The sequence below is a fragment of the Phasianus colchicus genome, chromosome 25 (genome assembly GCF_987193195.1).
Source record: "Phasianus colchicus chromosome 25, bPhaCol1.hap1.1, whole genome shotgun sequence".
NCBI lineage: Eukaryota > Metazoa > Chordata > Aves > Galliformes > Phasianidae > Phasianus > Phasianus colchicus.
The window spans coordinates 138,296-162,912 of NC_143460.1; the positions used below are offsets into that span (position 1 = coordinate 138,296).

The window sequence follows — 24,617 nt, forward strand, 5'->3', positions numbered from 1 at the left end:
CTTTTTTTTTCTCAGTCCTGCCTGAATTTTACTTCTCCGCTTCTGTAGACGACACCTCTTTGGCTCTTCTCCGTAATCCCGTATTGTTTGATGTGAGGATATAGCTGACCCTTGTGACAGTATGAAGATGCAGGCTTGTTCCTGATCTGAGCCTTGAATTTCAAAGGCAATAGTATAAGACGTAACTGTGCATGGAGATTGGAGCTTGTTACATTGCAACACAGTCTATAATTTCTGCCCCGCCATTCTGTAACTTGGACTATTTTTTTTTCTGTGGGCAAGGAGAAAGTGCGTAGACTCCAAATCTGTTTCTAACTACCTGGGAATTAATTAGCTCAGTAATAAGGGCATTGTGGGGTTAATGTTGCTGTTGTTCTCGAGTAATTCAGTCTTCATGTTTTGCTCAATTTCTGTCCAAAGCTGTGACTGCGCCATCAGACGATCCACCATCTGATGATGTTATTATTGCTGATGAGCTAACAGCTATCCCAAAGCCTTTCTGGGTCTTCCAGAGGGCTTTCTGTAGGTAGGCCCCAGGTTTACTTCTGTAAGCAGGCCCCCTCTCAGAGATTGGTCTTTGCTTGCTGCTTTGCTGTGCCTACCTGCCTGCTCCCTGTGCTTGCTGCATCTGATACCAGTGGTTGTGGAGCAGGCTCCCCAGGGCTGTGGGCCTGGTCCTGAGCTGCTGCAGCTTAAAGACTGTTTGCGTTTGGGTGGTCCTTCTTGGAACATGAGGTTGGACTTGATGATCCTTGTGGATGCCGTACAACTTGGGACATTCTGTGATTCTATGATCTTGGTGTTTGCCTGGAAAATACCAGATGATTTTTTTTTTCCCTCATTTTTTCCTGGCATTTAAAGTTGTAGTTTCACTTCTAAATGTGAGAGTGGAGTTGGATAAGGGGAGGGTAAATTGCTTCTTTATTTTCTATTCTCCCAGGTGGGTCTGTATATTTTCTGCCCAAGTTGTGGTAGCTCTGTAACTGGGAATGTTCCTAATGGTCATAAGAAGAGTCTGCTGCCAGCACAAAATTTGGCCACAGGACTGCCTGCTGGATTAAATTCTGTAGATTGATTATATGTTATTTGAGATGGCGTGTTCTGTTTATTTTTTCCAAGACAATCAGGTTTTGAGGTTGCTGAGATCTATTGATTAATCAGTCACTTGCAGCTTGTTTGAGCTCATCCCACACAACAGCATTGTTAAATAAAACCTTACAATCACTTTGAAATTGTAGCTCTGCGCTACGCTATGCCACTGGTGTGAATGTCTGTGCTACAGATGGCATCCTTCCTCATCCTCATCCTCCCACTGTGCTCCTCATTGGCAAAAGCTGTCTACTTCACACAATGGTTTCTACCTGAGCAGAGATTTGGTCACTTTCCAGTTTCTCTGTGGCACCCCCCTATGCTGTTAGTTCTTTTTTTTTCTGTATTGGTGTCCTGTCTTGTCTTCAGTTTGCCCCAGGATACCAGGTCAGTTGAAAAAAAATTTCAAATTATATCCATCCTGATTTTTTTAATGTATTATCTTTTTTCTTGATGAGGAACACACTAGAGTCTTCAGAAGAAATCACCATTTCAGGCGTGCGTACTGTTTATCTGTGTAACCAACTAGTCCTCTCAAGGCTCTTGTTCTCTAATGTGTTCGGTTCAGGATCAGTCCATGTCCTTCGTCCTCCTTGCTTTGCTGTCCTCTATGGATTTACCTGAGGTTTTTCTTCAGCCTGCTTTGCTTTCAGTGCTGACAATCATGAGGAACTCTTAGTTGTATGCTGCTGTGTTCATTTTCCTCAGCACGTTCCTTCTTGATGTATAGCAGGTACTGGTGATAGCAGAGCCACTGTTCTGTGTGAGTGACTTGTGCCAAGCCAATGTTTATTGAGCTCTGATCTGCAAGATTAAACATAGCTTCAAGCTACCTGTGTGGAATTGTGGTTTGCGCTGCTTTGAATTTAGTCCTGCTGGCCAGAGATGGACAAGGCAGGGATGTTGGGATACTGAGGAAAGTGTTGGCGCTTGATATTCTCGCTGGATTTTATTTTTTAAGCAAGCATTGGGAACCACTGAAGTTTAGCAAAGGAGCCTTAGTGGTGTGGTCGTATCAGGTGTACCTGATTTCATGATGATTTCAGGTCTTCTAGTAGAGTTTAGGCTCTGACCCCTCAAAGCAGTGAATGGAATGAGTTCTGGGTGATACCAAGGCTAATACAATAAGGTTCCGATGAAGCTGTCACAGAAGAGTTACCTATCTTTACCAGCCTGGCTGGTGTGTGATGTATGTTACTGAGACGCTCCTTCCTCTGTGTTTGATGAAGTAGATGCTGTTACATAAGGGCATTAAGGCATTGGATCTTAGCTTCAAAGCACAGTGAAGGCAGTTGGAAGGCAGGAAGGTGACAAGTTGGAATCATATTGTGAGCCCAAATTCAGCAAGCCATTACTGCTAGACAGGGGCCTCAGGCATACGTTTTAAGTTGTTCTGATTCCTATAAGATTTAAACATCTGTTTATAGGTTTGCAGTGTAGATGCCTAGGAGCCATGTTTTTCCTAGGGAGAACGGTGTGCTTGCGTATCTTGTGTGCTCTTCAGCAAGGACATGGTAAAAACCAGTCCTGGATGTTTGGTGAGGGAGCAGAGTGAGAGAGGTGAGCCCAGTTAGTGATGGGAGTCCTGATCCAATGGGTTTCTGTGCCTCTCTCTAGAGCGAAGACGTTTGGAAATTTTCAGATTAGCTTTGGATAAGCCTCTGAGCTTCTGGATGCTTTTCATGACCAGTTCAGACCTCTCAAAAGCTTGAGGTTTGTCCGTTACTAATTTTCAAGGAATTGCATGGAAAAAAAAATGCATATTCCTTATTTTAAAAATAGAAGCAATAATGAATAAGCTTGTAGTGTCACTGTCATGGAGGAACACAAAGTAGTAGCCAAGCAATAGGAGAAATAAGGAAGAATGTCCTTTGGTTTTTTTCTCTAGGATCTCCAAGAACTGTTGATAAATGTGAAAATATGTAATGTGCACATAAAAAAAGATAGTTCCTACAGTTAGAAAAAAATAATGTGAGGTACTCAAGTTTTACCCCTGGTCAAAAAGCTTTGGAACTCTCCCAGAGTAGAGAACAATTTCCCTGATTTTTCATTTTGCAGAGCAGTTGAAAGCATCCAAGAGGACTTGCTAGGATCTGGATGAAGAAAGAGTGTTGAGAGGAAGAGGAAACCAAGTTGTTAAGATCTGTGAAGAAGGAAGGAATTAATTATTGTTTGAATTGGTAGATGCATAGAATTATAGATCACAAGGTTGGAAATGACCTACAAGGTCATCTAGTCCAACCATCCTCCCATCACCATTGTCACCACAAGCACTAAATCTCATCTCCTAGCTCCTCATGCAGATGCCCCTTGAACACTGCCAGGGACGGCGACTCCACCACCTCCCTGGGCAGCCATTCCAGTGCCTGACCACTCTGAGAAAAACCTCAGAGAGGTCTAACCTAAACCTCCTCCAGTACAACTTGTGGCCGTTTCCTTAGGTCCTGTTTGTTACCTGGGAGAAGAGGCCAAACCCCTCCTCATCATCACAACCTCCCTTCAGGAAATTGTAGAGTGCAGTAAGGTCTCCTCTGAGCCGCCTCTTCTCCGGACTAAACAATCCCAGCTCCCTGAGCCGCTCCACATAAGATTTGTGCTCCAGACCCCTCATCAGTTCTGTTGCCCTTCTTTGGACATTGGGGCCTCAGTGCCTTTTTTGTAGTGAAGGGCCCAAAACTGGACACAGTACTTGAGGTGCAGCCTCACCAGAGCTGAGTACAGGGGGATGATTCCCTCCCTGCTGCTGCTGGCCACACTATTTCTAATGCAGGCCAGGATGCTGTTGGCCCTCTTGGCCACCTGGGCACACTGTTGGCTCCTGTTCAGCCGAACATCAACCAGTACTCCCAGGTCCCTTCCTCTTCACAGTCATCCAGCTGCTCAGCCCCAAGCCTATAGCACTGCATGGGGTTGTTGTGGCCAAAGTGCAGGACCTGGCACTTGGCCTTGTTGAACCTCAGCCCAGCGATCCAGCTTATCTAGATCCCTCTGAAGTGCCTCTCTGCCTTCAGGCAGGTCAGCACCACCTCCCAACTTGGAGTCATCTGCAAACATACTGAGAGTACACTCAATCCCTTCATCTAGGTCATCAGTAAAGATATCAAACAAGATGGGCCCCAGTACCGCCCCTTGGAGTTGCCAGCTGGATTTAGCTCCATTAACCACTACCCGTTGGGTGCAGCCCTCTAGCAGTTCCTTAGCCAAAGAAGGCTATACCTGTCCAGGCCATGGGCAGCCAGTTTCCCCAGGAGAATACTGTGGGAGACCATGGAAAAGGCTTTGCTGAAGTCTAGGCAGACTACATCAATAAATAGCCTTTCCCTCATCTACCAGGCTGATCACCCAGTCATAGAAGGAGATGAGGTTTGACAAGTATGACCTGCCTTTCATGAGCCTGTGCTGGTTGGGCCTGATCCCCTGGATGCCACGCACATACCATGAGATCTCACCCAAGATGATTTGCTCCATAACTTTCCCGTGACTGGGGACTGGCTTGTAGTTCCCCAGATCCTCCTTACAGCCCTTCTTGTAGATGGGAATCACAAGTAGTACTGGTACCTCTCCAGTTAACCAGGTGTGCTGGTAGATAGTGGAGAGTGGCTCAGCAATCACCCTCACCAGCTCCCTCAGTGCCCTAGGATGGAGCCCATCCGGTCCCATGGGCTTGTGACAGTCCAGATGGAGGAGGAGCTCTCTGACTGTCTCCACCTGAATCACCAGGGGTGTATTCTGCGTAGCATCCCAGACTTACAGATTGGGACACAAAGTGCCCTGATGATAACTGATCTGCCTTTTAAAGGCAGATGTAAAGAAGGCATTGAGGACCTCAGCCTTCTGCTTATCCTCAGTGGTTGCACTCCCCGCTGCATCAAGTAAAGGATGGAAATTCTCCTTGGTCCTTCTCTTACCATTGATATATTTATAAGAGGATTTCTTACTCTCTTACTGCGGTGGCCAGTCTGAGTTCAAGTTGGACTTTTGCCGTCCTAACTTCCTCCCTGCATACCTTAGCAACTTCCTTGCAATCTCCCCAAGTAGCCTGTCCCTTCAACTTTGTCACCTTACTGCCCTTCTTGTCTCCCTAGAGCCCATCTGACAGAAAAACATTATTTGAAGACTCATTTCAACAGGTATTGTACTAAAACATATTAGTAGTGGGCATGAGAAGTTGAATTGAAGAAATCTGTTATCTGTATGTCATTCTTAATGCCCTGACACCTTAATAATGTTATTTGAACAGAGACTAACAAAAACTAACAGTTAGCACACAGGCATGCTTGTATATCTAAAGATCATGCAAAAATGTGAAATTCTGTCTCCAAGTGTCACTGTGTCCATGAAACAAATATAAATATATATATATACGTTTGGGGTTTTTTTGCACAAAGACGAGAACTGTGTTGGAAACATCATAAAAATACTACTTAGAAAAAATTTTAAACAGCATTTAGTTTTAAAGCATTGTAGTTCGGTACTAATTTTGTAAGAGCAAGTTTCCAGGGCACCATTTGTTCTAATAACAGTGGTGATTTTTTTTTTTTTTCCTGACACTTAAAAGCAGGAATTGGAGGCTGAGGAATAGAAGGGATAAATAGTTAAAACTTCTACTGCTATAATGATAAATAATAATTCTTTAAAAATCTGAAAACTTAGGCTGGTTTAAGGGTCTAGAGAGGTAAAACGTATTTCACTCAAGAATGATCAAGCATTTTTTAAAAAGCTTAGGAGATGAATGCATTTTTAAGAAGCAGAAATGTGAAAGACGAAAAGTAGTGCATCTCTGGTGATGAATCTTGGGATTGTTATTGTAAGCAAGGAAGAAAGGGTGAAAGAGCTTTTGAGATATTTACAAGTTGAAATCACAGAATCACAGAATCACAGAATCACAGAATGACCTGGGTTGGAGGGGACCTCAAGGATCATGTAGTTCCAACCCCCCTGCCTAGCAGGGCCACCAAACATACACCTTTACTAGATCAGGTTGCCCAGAGCCTCGTCCAACCTGGTCTTGAACACCTCCAAGGACGGGGCATCCACAACATCCCTGGGCAGCCTGTTCCAGGACCTAACCACCCTCCTAGTAAAAAACTTCCCCCTGGGTAATGTGCTGCTAGAAGGTGCAGTAAGAGAACATTTCATTAGGAAACTTCAGTAGTTGGCATTTGAGTAAAGATGCCGTGAAATTGAGACCTGAAAGGGAAAAAAAGATCGAAGGCTTGATTCTTGAGATTAAAGAATCTCAAGCAGGTGTGTATTTTTTTCTTTATCCTTGTTATCCTGTGACTTACTGGATTTTAGAAATCAAGCAAATACAACAGTGAGAGAAAGCTACAGGAAAGAAATTTACACTAATTGGTCTTTAATCGAGGGGCAAGGAATTTGTGAATAAATTCTAATAAGTACCATCTGTAACAAAATTTACCTTAAGAACAATGTCACTCCATTACCGTTCTGTGGAGAGTCTAAGAGTGAAAGAGCAGTATAACCTTTTGTAAACATAGTCACCTCTTTGCATTTGTCTATTAGTAAAGGTGAGCTGGATACTTGTTCAGCACTATCATTTGCACATTTCAAAACAGTGTTTTGGTTTTTTTAAATAACATCTGATAACCTGAAGGTCTTTTGGTGCAGAAGTGTGTTGTTTTTATTCTCTGTATAGTTCTTTTGATGCATGTGTTGCTAAAATGGATCAAAAGAGAGCACAGAGCCTTCTGAATACCAGTACTAAGCTGCTTGTTAGTGGCATGGAAGAGAACTTGTAGACATTACAGATTACTTTTTCCTCCTCCTCACCTTTACTTCAAAGTGTGCAGCATTGCCAGACAGCATTCAGGTGATAGTTTGTGTGAGCTTTCCAAGTACAAAAAGTTTGAGTAGGTTTCCAAGTAGGACCAGCAGTCCTACCAGGAGAAGCTTACATAGGAAGTAGGGAAATAAAAAACTCAGAACTTGTCAAAAACAACTTTTGCATTTCACTCTAAGTGTTATTTTCAAATTTCTCCACTCTGCTGGCTACATACGCTTTTATTAATTTACACTTAGTATTTTGAGGGGGTTTTTTTTTGGCTAGTTTGGCTGTTCGAAGTTTTTTTTTAATTTCTAGCTTATTGCCTCAGAAAAAAAAGCAATGAGGAAACTTAGGGCTGTAGCAAGAACTTTTCTGAAAGCTGTCTCTAGAGAAAATACAAACTACATGTCAATTACAGTATCTGTACTGATACAGAAGTCTTCTAATCTGGAGTCCATGAAAGGCTTTGCCCCTTTTGAGTAAACACGGAAGTACCTGAGCATTTCAGAGAAGAACCTTCAGACCTCTAAGCAGTGTGCACTGAGCTCTAAATGCAGAGGTCAGTAGCTGGACCTGCTTACCAGCACTGCTGAAGGAAATCACTGTAAATGTGCAGTAAAAAAATCACACCTGGCAGGGAGGATACCTTTTTATTAATCACCAAAAAAGCAAATGATGCAAATTCCCAGGAAGCTTTGCAATAAACACTTTCTGGTCCCACTTTTTCAGAAAATCTGCAAAATTACTTTGTTTGGAAAGACCTGGAGAGTTCGTCTAGTGAGGCCCCTCTGCTCAAGCTGAGTCAGTTAGAGCAGGTGTCTCATTTGAAAGGAAGAAGTAATTTTATTTTGCCATCCATCAGCTCTCCTGAGGTTTTGTATTGTATTTTGGAGAGATCAAATTGAGAAGCACTGTTGCATCACAGCACTAAATACATCACGGTGATGTTTTCAGTAATGATGTTTCTATGTTTATAGTTAAGGGCATTTACATTTTATGTTGGGGAAATGTTCATCAAGTGGTGGTTTCACACCAGTTATCAACAGAACACCACCACACCATGCTGTTACTGCCCCTCAAAGGAAGAGGGGGGAGAGAAAATGTGGTTGGAAAATAAATGAACGAAATGCTCATAGGTTGAGATAAGGACAATTTAAAGGAAAAGGAGGAAAAAGAAAAACACCAAGCAAAGGCCATACAAGGAGAGAAAACAATTATCCTCTGCTCATCATAGAGTGGCCTGGGTTGGAAGGGACCTCAGAGTCCACCTGGTTCCAGCTCCACTGCTGCCAGCAGGGTTGCCAGCCACTAGATCAGCTTGCCCAGGGTGCCATCCAGCCTGGCCTTGGAGACCCCCAGGGATGGGAAATCTGCAGCTTCTCTCAGTAGTAAGCAGTGTTTGGCCACCCCTTGGAAAGCAAGGCCTCAGTACATGTTGTGGCCCTTCCCCAGCTCCTCATGCTGTGTGTGGCATCGTATGGTATGCGATATCCCTTCAATCAGTTTAGATCAGTGCCCTGCTGATGTCCTTCCCCCTCCTCTTGCCCACGCCCAGCCTGCTGGCTCAGGGGCTGCAGAGTTGATGCTGTGCCAGCACTGCTTGGCAGGAGCCAAAACATGGCTGTGATACCAGTGCTGCTCTGGCAGCAAGTGCAAAGCACAGCACCGTGTGGCTGCCGTGGGAACAGCAACCTTGTCCCTGCCTGCCCCAGTACAGCACCCCTGCATATGTGCATCACTGCTATAGAGAAGCACATACCAACATAGAAATTGCAATGTTGCACCTGTTATTCTGGCTATTAAACCACATAAACAGAACAGAGATCTGAGCAATGTTTGTTGAATTAAGGTTCTTCTTATTTTGAAGTTTCTAATGAGAAAATTCCTCTTTCTCAGGAACATATTATTTTGTTAACTTAGGAGCTTGGAATATTTTGATTTACAAGATAGTCCCATAAATATACTGGAGTTGAAGATAATTCATTAAGCATTCTAAATCTTTTCCTTCTTATCTGCTATTACTTCACAAGGCAGCAGGTAATGAAACATACAACAATGTCATTACTTCAAAGGTTTTTGTATTCTATAGGCATTCCACTTAGAGGCGGTGGGTAATTTGTCAGCCCAGTGACAGATGAATTTAAGGATACAACTGTACCTAGTGCACAGTTTGCTTATGCACATCAGTGAGGTGTAGTCTGTAAATCTTACAAAACCACAGTTATTGTGTAACGTTTCCTTAACTTGATTCGTGAGCTCTAAAGAGTTAAGAAAAGTCCTTATATTCTTCGTACCCATCTCTTCTACTGCGTGCACAGTCTGGACCTGGTTATTAATAATTACATTTTCATCCTTGCAGAGAGAATGATATTTAAGAATGTTGCTTGGAAGTGTTTTTCTCAGTTGCTAAAGAAATTCTAGGTGAAATCCAAAGCCATGATTTGAAGCCAAATGGTAGCAACATTCTTGTGACGGAAGAAAACAAAGAAGAATATATTAAGTAAGATTAAATGAAGATTTTAAAATACTTTTATCTCTCCCATTTCTTTTAGCTCAATCAAGAAAATACTGTCACACTATGTAATCTGAAGCATTATTGAAATTCTGTCTATGAATAAGTACTGATGGCAAAATGTGGCAAAATGTGGCAATTGTTCAGATTCCACATTTGAAAGGAAAATATTGATGGAAGTATTTAAAATAGATATATATTACATTTCCAAAAGGTAATATATATATATTACTTTTCCCAAAAGATTCAGTTTAGTAGAAGCTCCACTTGTTGTGTTTTTTTCCCAGAGATAATTAAGTTTAGCAGAACATCGTGACAACAAATGTGAACGTCAGGTACTTCACCGTACCATTGCACACATTTATTATTCACATTTTGGCTTTGTAGACTGCTGATATTCTATCCAGCCATTTATGGTGTTGCTTGTTTTTAACCAAAGAACAGTTTTGGATGCTTTTGTGGTAAACTTGAGTTTTTAAAAATGCATAGTTTTGATACTAGTTTCCATGTGAACTGCCCTGATAGAGCTGTTATGTCTAGGCATTTGTAACAAGGCAGCATTACGAACAATGTAATGTGTTGTACTGTTGTAAATGAGGAATTATGATATAGCAGTAGCAGAATGTTTTAAAGCAAGGACAGGAGCCTATGAGTGATTACAGAAGAAAAACATGAGCGATGAGGTGCTTTGTCTCAAAATATCCCCTTCTTGTCTTGTAATATCCCCAGCGAGCAGCAGTATATAAGCTCTGCTTTAAGGTGTGAACTTCAACATCATCTTACATAGAGGAATTGCTCAGAACAAAAAGAAACAAATAGGAAACCACTACACACGTGGCAGGCATGAGATAAATTGAATGAGTAGAATTTTCCTCTTATGATATATTCTGTGAAGGCTTTTTTGTGGGAAAGGTTTGAGGGATGAGGGAGTAGGAATTGCTTTCATCATGAGTCGTCCAAAAACATTTCACAGAAATTGTAACGTTTGCAGAAGGAACATATTGGCATTTTGCAGTTGTGCAAGATATTAATTGGGATGAAGAGTAAGGAGTATCTGCAGAAGACCATTCTCCTCTAGTTTTGAGGAACCCAGGCAGAGCTCAGATTGCAGCCTAAGTAATATTCTTTTGCCATAATAGGTCCTGTGTTACGCTCCCCAGAGTTTCATCTCTTCTTTAGATTCCAGTTCTCCTGACAGGTTAGGTTTGAATTCAGCATATCTGCTTCTCCCTGGGTTCAGGTTCTTTGGGTCTCCTGCCTGCTTTCCACCTTTTTATTAATGGAGAGTGGAGTTTCTACCACAAAGCAAAGTTTCATGATTAACAGAAACAAACATGGAACTTTCCAAATGGACATAATCGTTTCTTGATAAGCTAACAGTCCTACTTATCTTCACTAGTACCGCCTGACCTAGATTTTACCTTGTTGTGGATAATGACTGAGATTTCTGGGGACAACATTAGATGAATCTAGCTCTGCCTTTTTTTTCCTTTTCCAAATACTTAGGGATTGCTGTGCTCTCATTAATATCATCAGCTGCCTCCTGTTTGAGCCTAAAATGCTTTCCATAGTGGAGTGGTTGGAAACATAGGATTTTAACTTAAAACTGTTTGCACAGACTGAAGATTGAGTTATCTAGCCATAATTATTACATTCTCCTTTCTTTTATAAAACTTGTTGTCATCCATACACTCTTAGTATAGTTCTCCTTTCTGTCTTTTCCTACAAAGGAATCACTCAGATGGCCTTGAAAGCTCTGAAGATGCTGCTTCAAATAAAAACAAGACTGTTAATGGCAGTGATTCCCCACTACTCACCAATGGAAGCTGCAAACCTTCTCGACCTCGCAGGCCTTTTTGACCACCTCCACCCACACCCCGCAGACCCACATCAGTAGCTGGTGCGTATTCTAGGGCCAGACATCCACTTCAAAGCTGTGGATTCTCTGTACAGTCTTAAAATGAACGTAACGTTTTCCAATGCGTGTTTTTAACTACAGTTTTTTTCAGGGTAAATTCTTGGATATATAACTTCTATTTTAACAGCTTGCATTCAGCATCGTTGTTCCTCTTATAAGTAATTTCTGTTTCCACGACAGGTAAGTGATGATTGCAGCGATACTGCTAAATATGTTGGAGCTGGTGCCAAAAGAACATGAGTGAGTGCTACTGTTGCATTCAGTTAACTTTAATGAGACCCGTGAACAAATGTGCTGAAGGACTTACAGAACTGCCTCAAGTAGATAATACTGGAGCTTGAAAGACTAGTGATTTGTTTCTACAGTCCTGGTTAAATTATTTGAAACAGCAGCACTTCAAACACTGATTGCGTGAAAATAAATATGTTTTTTAGTACATCTTATAATTTAGAAACTACAAAGCTTTAAGACAGTGGTAGGTGTTTTCAGGTTAACTCCTCCACATGCATACACTACCATGTGTTTTGGTGATCTTATTGTCACAATTGATAAATACTGAGGCTGGACGGAAAACTGGGCTGCAGTAATTATTTTAAAAGATAAAGGCAGTGTAGTTTAGTAATAAGACTTGTGTATAGTTCTTAACACTGCCTACCAAATGGCCTGCATGGGAAAAAAAATCTGAAAGCGTTTAAAGAATGCATGTATTCTCCCTTCCACAGCCTTAATTTTTCTCTTCTTGAAAATGTTATGCACGCTGCCTCTTAAATTGTTGCAAATATTAAATGGGAAATCCATCAACGCAAGCAAGTAGCTTTTTCTTTATAATCATCTAATGTTTAGAAAATGCAGACAAGTTGCTTTAGTGAATAACTTTTCTTTGTCATATCAAAGCTGTGCAGCTGAATAGCTGATAGTTCTTGGATTGAAGCATTTTTACAGAGTGCAGCTAAAGTTGCCTTTTGTGTGTGTCTGTGTGTGTGTGTGAAATAGAAAATGTGGCTATATGTGCATACTACTTCAAACCACCACCTTTTGCACATCTACTTTTGTGACTTACAAATTCTGAAATAGATTACCAATACAGAGAGAAATGCAATGACATGTCTGGCGTCGTAGGAAGTGTAAATGGTTCTCCATCCACATCCACAGAGAATGATGGGGCCAGTGCAGGTTCACTGGCAGGTGCAGCTGCAAATACATCTTCAGAACCAAGCCCTGAGGGGGGAACAGAAGCAACTACAGCTCCTGCAACTGCTGCACTCACCACACCTCCAGTATCAAGACAAGTCCAGCCAGTAACTCCTGCAACTCAGGCACTAACTACAGTCAGTCAAGGTCCTCTTCCACCTGGGTATGAGTTTAGTGAATTTTTCTGCTGCCTTTTCTGTTTTCTTATTTTAAGCATACCAAAATACACATAACATCTGTCTTTTGCTGCATAACAAAAATTCACATAATCTGCTATATGGCTTTAAATTTCATAGTTCATACATTGCACCTCCTGAGAGCAATGTGGGCGCAGCGAGATACTTCATACCCATGTGGAATTTGTCAGATGATTGGTCTCTTGTCTCAGAGATATTATTTAGATTCTTAACTTTTTCTTAAAAAAATAGAAATGTTTCTTTACTCTGAGTAAGAAAGGGAAAGCAAAAGCTTCTTAATGCGAGTGGTATAATAGATAAGAGTGCTGGGCAGGTGGCAGCCATGTCCAGCATGAAGAGAGCTAGAGAAGAGGATAGCGTGGTTTTAAATGGGAAGAGGGAGCTGGGGGCCCCAGAACCGAAGAGGAGGAGGGGGCCCGCCGTGACCATCAAGTGGAGGAGGGAGAGGAGGAAGAGAGCCCGGTTCCATTGCACCCAGACCTCCGCTGTGACTGATCATGGGGAGCCCATGGAGGTGGATCCACCTGCAGAGGAGCCCATGGAGGTGGATCCACCTCCAGAGGAGCCCATGGAGGTGGATCCGCCTGCGGCACAGCTGGCCTGGCACCACACCACCGTGCCAGGCCCCGCATCGGCGCGGTCACAGCTCCGCCATCGCTGGTCCGGGCGCTGGGCTCCTTACCCGCCGCGCGGCCCCACCCCCAGCATTAGCTGGGTGGCATTGTTTAACATCTGCTCCTCCTCCACCTTGTTGCTCCTCCGCGGTTCTGCAGGCCTCCAGTTCCATCTTCCCCTTTTAGCAGTTAGGTCCCCCTTCTGGGTTTTGTTGTTGATGTTAGTGTTAGCGTAGTTTTAGTGTTTAGTTTTAGCGTTAGGCATAGGTTACTGTTAGTAGTTTAGAGTTAGGCATAGATTGCTGCTAGCAATTGGCAGTAAATGCCGCTCACTCAGTAAGCACTCCCCTGATTTACCATGCAGAGAAATGAGTGCGAGTGCACTGAGACGGGAGGTTTGATGACGTCTGCGATGAATTGAATTTCTGTCTTGTGACTTTTCTTCTGTTGCAGAACATTGAGGAAGGAGAGCGTGAGTGGCTGAGAAATGGAGTTGGGACTCAGGGGAGCAATAGGTGCCTGTGTGACCCTTGCCAGGTAGGTGTGCCTTACTGTAAGCGTGCGCTAAGGCAGTGCTGTTCAAACACAGCTTGTGGCACTGTCTGCAACAGATCTGCTTGCTGTTAAGCTTTTCCCTTATTTCATGTCCACCTATCCTCTTCAGCTCCTGCTCCCCTCACCTGCAAGTGGAGCAATGCTCAAGTTGGAGGAATCTTTTCCTCGGCAGGTGGTAAAAGATGATGCAACTGCGTTTCATGCCCTTCTTTGTTATTGGGTCAGTAGGCCAAGGATATCTTCAGAACAGCTAAGTCAGTCTGTAACACCAATGTGCATGAGAGAATGATGACTCTTTTTCCCCTCTTGTAGAAAGCAGCCTCCTTGAGAGTGGGAGAGCAGCAGGCTCCTGAAGGGCATTTCTCCCCAGCTGAGATCCCTGAGCCCACGCTGGCGGAGAATGTGCTGCACCACGATCTCTTCTGCGGAGCCACTTTGCAGCTCACAGAGAGTGCGTCAGTTGTAATCGTGCCAGTTTCCATGTGCCATAAGCCAGTAAGTCGTGCTCTCTGAGGCTGATAGAAAGGCACAGACAATAGGCAGGGAGGGAACAATTTGTAGCTGTTGCCTACGGTAGTGTGTCCCGGCACTGCTGAAAGAGGCGTAGTTTGTTCTGTCCGTCCTTCGGTGTGTGTGCTGTACCTGATGCACGCAAGAAGCCTTGAGGTGCAGACTCATCTTACTGCTGTGCTCTGTGCACTGCCAGGCAGTGTCCAACCCTGTGCAGGCGCTGCCTTGCAGGAGATGGCTTTGGATTCTAGTTTGTGTGGGTCTTTTGGGATTAAGATAGAGGTGGAGTTTCTAGCGTGCCCTAATGTCGGAAAGGTGGTTTCTAGTACTGGCAGCCAAAGCTGCCCAGGAGGGTGACTTGAGCTCCCAAAGCGAGCTGTCAGCCAGTTGTTAGCTGTGAAGGTTCCCTGACCGTTTCTGAATTGATTCTTGTAGGACTCACACAGTCCTGGAACTAAGACTTGGGAGACAGTGAAGAAACCCAAGGCAAGTGCTGCTCAGCTGAGGAAGAAAGCCAAGAAGGAAAGCAAAAAGAACCAATAAGGGCTTGACCAAGAAGGCCCACAGGACACTAGAGTCATCTGGAATGGTTCCTCAGAGGTGGCACCAAAGGCAGCTGACTGAGTCGTCCGGTTTTCTGGCATGGCCGTGCTTTCCCTGTCACGGACAGTGCAGAGGAACTAAGGCAACTGGGAGGGAAGGGCTTGTGCTGCGTTCCAAGCAAAGAGGACTTGCCAGAGGCAGGACTTCATCTATGGCAAGAGATGGAGACACTGTCTTCCTTCAGGATGCATCTCTTCAGGGCCAGAGCCGGTCTAGTATGAGATTGAAATACAGCTAGCCGGGCCTGGAGAGAGAGAAGGTGACGTAGCCACAGGGTCAGGCTTCTCCTTGTGTCTGACGGGAGGCTGAATGACTCACTGCTAAGCAGAGATCCTGGACACTGGGGTTTCATTTTGGGCTGTGTTGATAAATACAACCCAAATCCTTTTGTATTGAATAAAAGCGAAATCAACTTTTTAAAAACGGTGCTGCCTGTTTCTGTAGCTGGTCAAAAGGTCCCTTGCTTGGGCTGGCAATTGCGGGGTGATGAACCGGTCGGCTCTCCCCTGAAATTCTGCTGGTTTTCCCTCATTTCCTTGTTGGTGTTCCCAATGGGTGGCTTTTCAGCCCAACTGTAACTGCTAGCAATAGGCTGTGAGCATCCCCTTGCTCTCCATGGACTGCTAACAAAAGCACAAAGGAGGGGAAGCAGCCCAGGAGGAAGAAAGGTGTCCCTGCACTCAGCCCCTTGAGCTCGCCTCTCTTTCCTGATGGCTTTTTCAGCCTTGGGCTGTACTGAGGGTTGCTGTTTGCCCTGGGAAACCCAGCTGCACGCAGGCAGCCATGGCCTGCACATCAGCCTCCCGTTTAGGCACGAAGAGTTGAGGTGTGGGTGGGATGGTGTGAAGAGCAGAGCTGGGAGTGGGGAGGAGGAGAGGGCAGCGGGAGAACGTGCCTCGGGCCCAGAGCTCAGCCCCGAGGAAAGGAGCTGGTTGCAAAGAGAAAACCAGCTTCCACTATTTCTAAGTGGTCATTGCATCTTAGGTCTGGGTCTGGATCCAGCAGGGGGGCCCACGTGCAGCCGTTCGGGAGGAAAGTCCGAGAACAATTCCACAGCAAAGAAGGCAGTTTCAGTGCTAAGGCCTGTCTTCCAGCTGGACATCGGGGTGCTGTGGCTGCAGGACCTCCAGTCTCCCAACGACATCATCCCTGGTGAGAAGGCAGCAGCCACCTTCCCCTTCCCACCACACGTCCGGCCAGGTGTGTTATCCCTGCTCTTTGGAAATGGCAGAGAGCAGCAGAGAATTGTTTGCAAAGCTTGGGGTACAGCGTGAGTTCCTCCAGGAGGAACCACAGACCAAGAGCTGTTTCTCTGAAGGACCTTTCCTATGGGATTTGGTCACGATCATGTTGCATGGGAATGTGGCTTGCTGTGGCAGTGAGGCTGTGCCTTCTCCTGGCAGACGATGTCAAGACTGAGTCGCTGAACTACCATCAGCTCTTGCGAGCCTCTGGCATCCCACTGCACATGGTACAGTGCTGCATGCAAGAGTGCATGCTCCTGTACTGTCATCTCCTGAGGAACAAGGAGCCCGTCTCAGCATTATGACGTGCCAAGATGACTTCCTCCTCACGAGGTTCTTCTAAAGCTGCATTGCAGCACTGGAGGGCAATACCAGAGTCATTGCACTGTCCCACACTAAGTTGAGGTTTTGAGGGTGTGCAATCAAATCACCACTGGCCAGCCTGGATGTGGCAGGCTAGCCAAATGTCTTTCCCCGTGCTTGCCTCCCGGAGTGATGGGGAGCCGAATGCTGATCCCTATTCATGGCAGAAATTCTTCTCTTCACCCTTCAGGAGTCTCTCCACACTGCACCGGAGCCCGTCATTACATCTGTGGGAGCACAGGGGGAGACCGAGGTGCACGGGGTCCTGCAGACTCCACGTGTCTGTTTGCAGCACGTTCCCAGCATGAGCAGGCAGCTCCCGCAGGACGAAGAAAGCGGGACAGAAGAAAGCACCTACTTCTGCTCAGACCAGCACAGCACTCCATGCAACAGAGGAACGTGAGTGCTGCAGGTAACGGCGCCGCACGGTGCGACAGCAGAGGCTCGATCAAAGCTGCCAGTCGTTCCGCGGCTCAGAGTCCCGTGCGGAGGAAGTCGTCTTGGCCCGGTGGTTCCGCCGCAGGCGCCGGCTCTCGCCGCGGCTCGCTCTCCCTCGCCTTCTCCCACGCGACAGCGGAGGCTCGCTCAGAGCTGCTCGCTCTCCACGCCGCTGCGGAGCGGCCGAGCCGCTCGGAGCCGGACAGACCGTGCGCAGTACGGCCGCTGCCACGGCGCGACCGTGTGGGTCGGTGCCCGCCGGGGCCGGGCCGTCCTTCCGTCGTACCCGAGCCGCCGCCGCCGCCGTGGAGCGACCGAGTCGGTCGGTGCTGGGCGGACCCGGCCCGTTCCGGGCGTACTCGGGCTGCGTGGATCGGCGGCAGGCGCGGCTGACTGCCCCCGCTGTGAGGGGTGTCCGGCCTCTGTGGGTGCCTGTGCCAGTGCTGCAGCACTTACAGTGCGGGAGTGTTCCTGATGTTTGGTGGCAACCTCTGGTCCTGGCACTGGGCTCCACTGGATGCAGCCTGGCTCCGTCCTCTCTGCCCCTCCCTGCAGGGATTGATGGCCGTGTGTGGGATCCCCCTGAGCTGCCCTTCTCCAGGCTGGGCAGCCCCCTCTCTCTCAGCCTCTTGTCATAGAAGAGGTGTTCCAGTCCCTTCACCATCCTGGTAGCCCTCCATTGGACTCTTTCCAGCATGTCCATCTGTCTCTTGTACTGGGAGCCCAGACCTGGACACTGTTCTCCAGGTGCAGCCTCACCAGTGCCGAGCAGAGCAAAGGTAATGGTGCAGAATAATGGTCCTTACTGCTACAGGTCAGGACTAGGGCTATGATGGGAGCACGCTGCTTTATGATTGACATGGAGAACTGCTAGGAAGAAGGCCTGGTGGGCCTGAACACAGGTGCCAGGTGGCCCAGCTTTTATTTCACTGGAAACCAGAGACTCCATGGGCAGCAATGTGGAGATATGTTCTCCATGTAGTTGTGCCCCTGTGGCTTCTTTCTGATATGCTTGGGAAGTCCCACTAGAGCAGACTGCTGCGTGAGACAGAAGCCTGATACAACATCACTCGTGTGGGTGGAGTTTTACTATCTCTGTGTTCACCTCTTTTATGTTTGTTTGTTTCTTTGTTTGTTTGTTTTCAGTTCAACTCTTATGTGTTCAAGTCTGCCTTTACTAAATCCTTTCCTTGTGACCTTAGGCAACAATCAAGCGGGCCTCAGTTTTCAGCGCTGAGCAAGAAGCGCAGGCGCTCAGGAAGGTCATGAAGGGCTTTGGTAAGTTGATCTCCCTCCACAGGTCAACTTTTATTTTTTCCCCAGCGCTGGGAATGGCTGCTCTGATGGTTTGTTAGAGGGAAGCATAGCTGCTTGCATTGCTCCACTGTCCTAAACACACTGCACAACTGTCCTAAAAATCGTTGAAAGGTGGAAACAGAACTGCCCTTCATGTCCCAAAATGCAGCTGCTCTGGTGGTGTGGGTCCTGGCAGCTTTGTGCGCATAGATGTAGTCCTGGGGCTGTTGAGAACCGGCTGTGTAGGGGACTGGAGGTGGCACAAGAGCAGAGGTCTCTTCTGATTCTTGTGCAAGCAGCCTGACTGGCTTCCATTTGTTGGTTTCAGGCACAGATGAAGACCAAACAGGGACACGAGAACCCTTTGAAACATGGAAGATGTGTCAGATGCCATCCTCAAGGGAGCAGCCAGATTCTAGCAAGAACACACACACAGCATCCTGTGTCTTGACCAAACTAAACGTTTCCCAATGTCAGCAAGTTCTGAGCACTATTGGCAGGGTAGGTGGTCTTCAGAGATGTGTGAACGTGGTTGTGTCACTTGGGTGAAAAGTGCGAAACGACCTAATCTCCGTAAGAGAAAGGTCAGCAGAGACTTTACCTGACCAGGGTTGTTTTGTTCTTGTTCAGTTCAGAGCAGTTGTTGATGCAAGGAGGGTTGGAGCCTGAAGAGAAGTGGTGAACAGCTCAGTTCCTTCTACGTTATGGCTAGAAAATGTGGGCAGCACCCAGGTGGTGGCCCTGCTCCTAACGGATGCTGTGTGTGTGTTCTTGCTAGAATCTGGCTGCTCCCTTGAGGATGGCATCTGACACATCTTCCATGTTTCAAAGGGTCCTTGTGTCCCTGACAGAGTGAAGTGTGACTGCCACTGGGGCAGGGGGGAGAGGAGCTAAGAAATTTGATTGGCAGCACAAAGTAGCAGGTCTTGAAAATGGTAATAGCTGTGGTAGGCCAATTAGAAGACTGCTAGCAATGAAAATGAAATATTTCTGAGGGACGGTCCGGATTTAGCTGAGAGTGCTGCAGGAATGATAGAACGTTCGTGCAGCATATAAGGAGCTTGTTGTTGCAAAGCAGTCTTTTGAATCTGTCATGGTTTTATGTTTTTTGGTTTTCAGTATTCTGCATCGAAACATCATGTAGTGTACTGGAATTAAAGTGTTAATGCTCCAATTCCAGGTACCTGTCCCTATACATTACGGAAGTCATGGATCTGACCCTTCCGGGTGGGGCGGGCTCTTACTGCCTGGCAGTGGGTGCTGGAGGTGCTTTCCCAGCCGTTCCAAGCTTTCCAGGTTTGACTCGGTCTCAGGAACTCTCTCTCATATCTTATTTGATTTATTAGTCTCAGTTTCAATTAGATTGTGTTATATTGTGTTATCTTGCATTCCGATATCATAGTTAGTAAAATAAGTTTTCCTCCTTGCCGCTGTTTTTTTCAATCTCCCTTCCTTCCTTCGCATTTTGTGGGGCCGGGGGGGGTGTGGGGGGGCAGGGGCCTACTGCCCCCTGTCACAGGCATAGATTGATCTAGTAAACTCCGTGTTAACTCTCTGACTTTCTGCCATGGACTCTTCCCCTTAGTTTTTGATGGTAGTGAGGCATTGCTGACAAGGACATAACAGACAGCATTAAATCTGCGGTGTCAGGAGACCTGGAAGATGCGTTGCTGGTGGTGGGTGAGTGCTCTGCTTTAAAACGTTGTCTACAAAGTGATGTAATGATGAAAGGTGCTGTGTCTTCCCTCGAGTGGCTGTTAACGTAGTTTCAGGAGGCAGACATGGTTTGTCTTTGTTTATGGGCACAAAGCCAGGCTGGGTGGGACTTGGAGCACTCTGGTGTAGAGGAGGTGTCCCTGCCTATTGCAGGGGGTTGGAACTAGATGATGTTAGGGGTCCCCTCCAACCCAAACCATTCTATGATTCTATGCTTTACAGACCCAGTCAGGCGAGAAAGCTATCTTGTGCTTTATGGTACAGTGTGCTTGGTCATGGGGTGCTTTGGCAGCAGAGGTTTGCTGCCAGGAGGCATGAAGACCTTCATGCAAATACTGCTGTGCGCCAGGCACAGAGATGTCAGCTCACAGCTCATCACTGACTGGATGCCTGCACTGCAGCTGCTGTTTGTTAACCTGGAGGTGCATCTTGACAGAAGAAACACCTGCACCAAGAAAGTGCTGCAGCATTGTGGAAAACCTCCTGCTTTTACTGACTTTAATTCTCTTGTTCTTGTCTCTCCTTAGTGTAAAGTGCATGTGAAATAAGCCTGCGTGCTTTTCTGAAATACTGTGTGATTCCATGAAGGTAAACAGATCGTGGAGTAAGATTGCTTGCTTCCTTCTTGCATTTTCATGCTCAAGTCAGCAGCATCATGGCAATCGTGAGATGGAAGCTGCAGCCAGTCAGGAAACTGGCTTTTCTAGGAAACATCAGGCTTTTCTGCACATCAGGGTAGTAGTCTTACTCAGGAGCAAGCTGCTGCTAATGGATCGCTCCGTTAATGCAAAATTGCTGTAATTAAGAGCAGCTCCTGCACAAGACTGGGCACTGAGACCTTTGTGTCTGTCGGTGATTCTCCAGCAAGTTCTGTATTAGCTGCATGGGGCTTCTTTCCTTGCTAGGGCCTGGGAACAGCCAACAGCACTCTGATCAGAGTGATGGTGTCCGGCTCCGAAAAAGGATCTTTTTAGATCTGCTCTTCTTACCTGTATCCTCTCTTCTGTTCTGCCCTCTTTCTTCTCCCCTCTTGTTCATCACACTTCTCCCCCTTACAAGCTCCTCTCTTCCCTTTTTCCTTTGTTCTGCTCAATCTTTTCTCTCCTCTCCTTCTCTCCTCTCCTCTCCTCTTTGTTGGCAAGAGGACTCCGAGCTCCCTTGCTGGTGCGGAGAGGCTCAGACTCCCTTGCTGGTGCAGAAGGAAGGATGAAGGACTTTTACTGAAGATGCTTACAACCTTTTATACCTGTGAAACAGCAACTTACATGTAGGAAGCAGGAGCCTTGTGTGTGTTTATGTCTGGCTCAAGTTACTGCTAAGCTTCTTTACTCATTAGCAAGATAATGACTTTATCCCACATCTCCCCCTTCTCTATTAAGAAAAAAAGAAGCACGGTTCAAAAACAATCCTAAAAGTAGCTAAACTAAAATTAATACACTGAACAAGGATGGGTTCTGTAGAGTACAAACAGCAGTCCATATTAACCAGTCCCAACGATTCCAATTCTTATGATTCCTTGGTGACACAGTTGACAAAGTGCGTCTTGTCGCTGTGAGTCCAAACCACTGATGAAAGTGCTGTGGTCATGTTACAGCAGATGATGAGACGGATGGCCAGACCCCCCAGATTCGCATGAGCACCCACTGGACACCCCAGGACTCCTCTGGGACATCCCCAGACCCTTCTGGATGACTCCAGGACCACTCAGACCCACATGAGAACTCCCTGGACCCTACCAGACCCTGCTGGGACATTTTCAGATCAGCCCAGGGACTCCTCAGAGCTCTTGGGCCCATAGTGGGAACTTCCAGATCCTTCCATGGTGCCACAGGACCAACATGGGGACTCCCTGGACACCCCAAGGTCCCGCTGGGATATCTCCAGACTCTTCTGGTTGAGTCCAGAAGAGCCCCCTGGAGCCCCCAAACCTCTCTAGGATGTCTCATGCAGATCCTTCTGCATGATTTCAAGGGGGGATAAGGGGGGATAAAGGAGGGTGTGGGTGGGGCGAGAAAGGGGTCAGTGGGACTTTTTTGGGCTGGAAAGGGGGGTTGTGTGGAATCTAGGGGGGGAAGGTGTGAGTGAGTGGGACTGCTGTGGGGTGGAAAGGGGTTCTGGTGATGGAGGGAGGGATGGAAGGGAAAAACTGGGGAGTTGTGGGGAGCTTCTATAGGGTGTAAAAGAAATAATTTAAAAAAAATATATATTAAAAAAAAAAATAGGAGGACCCTGGGAACTATAGGCCAGTGAATTCTCACCTCTGTGCCTGGGAAGATCGTGGAACAGATCATCCTGGATGACATGCTTGATCACATGAGGAAAGGGCGTGTGATCCGTGACAGCCAGCACGGCTTCACCAGAGGAAGGTCATGCTTGACCAATCTGGTGGCCTTTTATGATGGAGTGACGGCATCGGTGGACAAGGGAAAGGCGACCAATGTCATTTACCTGGACTTGAGCAAGGCCTTTGACATGGTCCCCCACCACATCCTTCTCTCCTAACTGGAGGGATGTGGATTTGATGGGTGGACCACTCGATGGATAAGAAACTGGTTGAAAGGCCACAGACAGAGGGTGGTCATCAATGCCTCCATGTCCAGGTGAGGCTGGTAATGAGTGGCTTCCCCCAGGGATCTGTCTTGGGACCGGTGCTCTTTAACATCTTTATCAATGACATCGATGACGGAATCGAGTGCACCCTCAGCAAGTTTGCTGACGACACCAAGCTGAGTGGTGCGGTCGACACGGTTGAAGGAAGGGATGCCATTCAGAGGGACCTCGAGAGGCTAGAAAGGTGGGCCTGGGTGAACCTGATGAGGTTCAACACGGCAAAGTGCAGAGTTTTGCACTTGGGCCGGAGGAATCCCAGGCATCCCTACAGACTGGAAGGAGCGGTCCTTGAGAGCAGCCCTGTGGAGAAGGACCTGGGGGTCTTGATGGATGAAAAACTTAACATGAGCCAGCAGTGTGCCCTTGTGGCTCGGAAGGCAAATGGTATCCTGGGCTCCATCAGAAGAGGGGTGGCCAGCAGGGACAGGGAGGTGATTGTTCTTGGTTGTTCCCCTCTTGTGAGGCCCCATCTGGAATACTGCGTCCAAGTGTGGAGCCCCCAGTACAAGAAAGACAGGGAGCTGTTGGAGAGGGTCCAGAGGAGGGCCACGAAGATGATCAGGGGACTGGAGCACCTCCCCTATGAAAACAGGCTGAGGGAGCTGGGCTTGTTCAACCTGGAGAAAAGAAGGCTGAGGAGTGACCTCATTGCAGCATTTCAGTACCTAAAAGGAGCCTAAAAACAGGAGGGGAATCAACTCTTTGAAAGGGTTGATGACTGCAGGACGAGGGGAAATAGTTTGAAGTTGAGGGAGGGGAGATTTAGGTTGGACGTTGGGGAAATTCTTTACAGAGAGAGTGGTGAGGTGCTGGAACAGCTGCCCAGAGAGGTTGTGGATGCCCTGTCCATCCCTGGAGGTGTTCAAGGCCAGATTGGATGGGGCCCTGGGCAGCCTGGCCTAGCATTAAACAGGGAGATTGGTGGCCCTGCATGTGGCAGGGGGGTTGGAGATTTGTGATCCTTGAAGTCCCTTCCAACCCTGGCCATTCTGTGATTCTGTGATTCTGTGATTCTGTAAAGGGGGTCTAGGGCAGAGAGTGGGGGTTGTGGGGGGATGACTGGGGGGAGGAGAATGAAGCTTCCATGAGTGGAAAGGGGGCCTGGGGGAAGGAGGGAGGGGAGAGCTGGTGGTTGTGGGGGGCTACTATGGGACATAAGGGGGGTCCTGTTAGGGAATATTGGAGGTCAAAATGGGGGAATGGACTCCAGAGGTCAGGAAGGAGGGCATGGGGGGTACAGGGGACTCTATGGATCAGAAAATGGGGTCAGGAAGGAGGGGGGCAAACTGAGGGGACTGGGGGATGGTAGGAGACTACGGTTCAGAATAGGGGAATTAGAGTGGGGGTATTTGGGGGGACAGGGAATTCTGGAGGTCAGGTAGAGGGGACTGGGGGGGGGGGTGAATCTGCGGGACAAAATGGGAAGAGGTACGGGGGGGGCGGGAAAGGGGACACAAGGGATCAGAGTGGGGGACTGAGGAAGGAACGGGATGGGAGGGGGCCAGGCATGGGACCCTGGGGGTCAGAATGGGGAACAGGGGCAGACACTGGTGGAGGAACAACTGGGGAGGGGTGGACGAGGACTCCATCGATGAGAATGGGGGAATTGGAGGTGGGGACAGGGGAGAGAGTGGAACCCCAGGGGTCAGACTGAGGGACTCCAGGGGTTGTAGGCGACCCGTGGTGGAGGTGGGGGGAAGGCAGTGAAATACCCTGGGTGGGGGACGGGGGACACGGGGCCTGAAGCCTGAGTGGGGCTCAAGGGGCAGTGGGAGGCGAAGAAGACCGGGTGAGTGGGGGGACGGAGAGCCCTCAGGGATCTCCTGGGGAGGTGGGAGAGCGACTCGGGGGAGGGCAGAGCTCCAAGGGTGGGATGCAACAGGCAGGCATCAAGATACTCCCCTCGATCCTACTTCCAAGCGTCTCTCTATGCAATTATCTGGATATTTCCAACCATACAAACACCATAATCC

General features: G+C 47.2%; 1 protein-coding gene and 1 long non-coding RNA gene across 5 annotated transcripts in view; both read left to right on the plus strand.

The window, feature by feature from the left end:
• The window catches only part of LOC149915001 (RANBP2-like and GRIP domain-containing protein 8), a 30,232-nt gene extending 14,832 nt beyond the window's left edge, over window positions 1-15,400 (plus strand). Inside the window, exons 9-13 of the mRNA XM_090124343.1 lie at window positions 11,120-11,289; window positions 12,460-12,661; window positions 13,763-13,846; window positions 14,177-14,359; window positions 14,810-15,400. The gene's annotated coding sequence lies outside the window, so the exon portion shown is untranslated. The remainder of the gene's footprint in view (window positions 1-11,119; window positions 11,290-12,459; window positions 12,662-13,762; window positions 13,847-14,176; window positions 14,360-14,809) is intronic.
• A 1,489-nt stretch (window positions 15,401-16,889) lies between these two features.
• LOC149915002 (uncharacterized) lies at window positions 16,890-22,203 on the plus strand. Of its 4 annotated transcripts, none has more exons than XR_016459904.1 (5): window positions 16,890-17,801; window positions 18,225-18,300; window positions 18,647-19,614; window positions 19,904-20,622; window positions 21,629-22,203. It is a non-coding gene; the product is annotated as an uncharacterized LOC149915002 (long non-coding RNA). The 4 variants fall into 4 exon arrangements; XR_016459906.1 differs by having other exon boundaries at window positions 19,499-19,614; XR_016459903.1 differs by having other exon boundaries at window positions 18,225-19,614.
• Window positions 22,204-24,617: the final 2,414 nt, after the last annotated feature.